This window comes from Delphinapterus leucas, chromosome 4 (genome assembly GCF_059928025.1).
Source record: "Delphinapterus leucas isolate spDelLeu-1000000601 "Yukka" chromosome 4, BTC_Dleu_Yukka2, whole genome shotgun sequence".
Lineage (NCBI taxonomy): Eukaryota > Metazoa > Chordata > Mammalia > Artiodactyla > Monodontidae > Delphinapterus > Delphinapterus leucas.
The window spans coordinates 118,769,608-118,771,951 of record NC_143132.1 but is presented as its reverse complement, the minus strand read 5'-3'; the positions used below and the strand labels follow the sequence as shown (position 1 = coordinate 118,771,951).

The 2,344-nt window shown below is 43.3% G+C and overlaps 1 pseudogene; it reads left to right on the top strand.

Annotated features, from left to right (window-relative positions):
* The first annotated feature begins 370 nt into the window (after positions 1-370).
* On the top strand, positions 371-1,273 carry LOC111179178 (rRNA-processing protein FCF1 homolog pseudogene; annotated as a pseudogene).
* The last annotated feature ends 1,071 nt before the right edge of the window (positions 1,274-2,344 follow it).

Genomic DNA, 2,344 nt, shown 5'->3' with positions numbered 1-2,344 from the left:
TCTTCCCTCCCTTCACTTGGAGCTTCAGTTTGTCTTTAGAGCTGGATGAGTCGCCTAGATATAGCATATAGTTGGGTCTTGTTTTTAATCCATCCACTCTATTCCTTTTGACTGGTGAATTCAACCCATTTACATTTAGGGGGATTACTGATAAATGAGGACTTAGTACTGCTCTTTTGTTTTCCGGTTCTTTTATATCTCCATTGTTTCTTTTTCCTTGTGTTTATGTCTGCCATTTTAGTCTGGCAGTTTCTATGACGTTTTTCTCAGTTTCCTCTTTTTTTATATTTTGTGTCTCTGCTCTAGATTTATGTTTTGTGGTTACCGTGAGGTTTGTATAAAATGTGTCATAGGTAGAGAAACACCAGTGCGGTGTGAACACAGGGAAGCAAAAGAAAACATGGAAGTATGCAACCACGAAGCGAATGCCTAGTCTCAGAGATCAGAAGCTTAAAGAAAAGGATAGATTAAAACCGAAAAAGAAAGAAAAGAAAGATCCCAGTGCACTCAAGGAAAGAGAAGTCCCCCAACACCCTTACTGCTTATTCTTCCAATATAACACACAGCTGGGCCCACCTTACCACATCCTGGTCGATACCAACTTTATCAACTTTTCCATTAAAGCCAAACTGGACTTAGTGCAGTCAATGATGGACTGGCTGTATGCCAAGTGTATCCCTTGTATAACTGACTACGTAATGGCTGAAATTGAGAAATTGGGGCAGAAGTGTTGAGTGGCTCTAAGGATTGCCAAGGATCCAAGATGTGAACGATCACCATGCGCACACAACGGGACCTACGCAGCTGACTGCTTAGTACAGAGAGTAACTCAGCACAAGTGTTACATTGTGGCCACAGTTGACCAGGACCTTAAACAAAGAATCTGGAAGATCCCTGGAGTTCCTATCATGTGCATTTCTAGCCATAGGTACAACACTGAGTGGCTGCCAGATGATTATGGGGCCACTTGGTTCTAATTCTTTTTTTTTTCGTTGTTGTTTTTTGTTTTTGTTTTTTGCGGTACACGGGCCTCTCACTGCTGTGACCTCTCCTGTTGCGGGGCACAGGAGATTCTTTTTTTTTTTTTTTTTCCTTTTTTTTGCAGATAGCATTTTTTAATTTACATAGGGGTTTGCCTACTTTCACTTTTTTAAAATAACATCTTTATTGGAGTATAATAGCTTTACAATGGTGTGTTAGTTTCTGCCTTATAACAAAGTAAATCAGCTATACATATACATATATCCCCATATCTCCTCCCTCTTGCGTCTCCCTCCCACCCTCCCTATCCCACCCCTCTGGGTGATCACAAAGCATTGAGCTGATCTCCCTGTGCTATGTGGCTGCTTCCCACTAGCTATGTATTTTATATTTGGTAGTGTATACATGTCCATGCCACTCTCTCACTTCGTCCTGTCCTGCCCCTAGGTTCTTCAGAACTTTTTTTTTTTCTTTTTAGATTCCATATATGTGTGTTAGCATATGGCATTTCTTTTTCTCTTTCTGACTCACTTCACTCTCTATGAAAGACTCTAGGTCCATCCACCTCATTACAAATAACTGAATTTCGTTTCTTTTTATGGCTGAGTAATATTCCATTGTATATATGTGCCACATCTTCTTTATCCATTCCTCTGTTGATGGACACTTAGGTTGCTTCCATGTCCTGGCTATTGTAAATAGAGCTGCAATGAACATTGTGGTACATGACTTTTTTTGAATTATGGTTTTCTCAGGGTATATGCCCAGTAGTGGGATTGCTGGGTCATATAGTAGTTCTACTTTTAGTTTTTTAAGGAACCTCCATACTCTTCCCCATAGTGGCTGTATCAATTTACATTCCCACCAGCAGTGCAAGAGGGTTGGTTCCCTTTTTTCCACACCCTCTCCAGCATTTGTTGTTTGTAGATTTTTTGATGATGGCCATTCTGACTGGTGTGAGGTGATACCTCATTGTAGTTTTGATTTGCATTTCTCTCATCATTAGTGATGTTGAGCATCCTTTCATGTGTGACTGCCAACCCCAGTCCTCTCCCTGGGATCCGACCTCCGAAGCCGGAGCCTCAGCTCTCAGCCCCGCCTGCCCTGGCGGGTGAGCAGACAAGCCTCTCGGGCTGGTGAGTGCCGGGCGGTACCGATCCTCTGTGCAGAAATCTCTCTGCTTTGCCCTCCGCACCCCTGTGGCTGCGATCTCCTCCGTGGCTCCGAAGCTCCCCCTCTCTGCCACCCGCAGTCTCCGCTTGTGAAGGGTCTTCCTAGTGTGTGGAAACATTTCCTCCTTCACGGCTCCCTCCCACTGGTGCAGGTCCCATCCCTACTTTTTTTTTATTTTTTTTGCGGTACG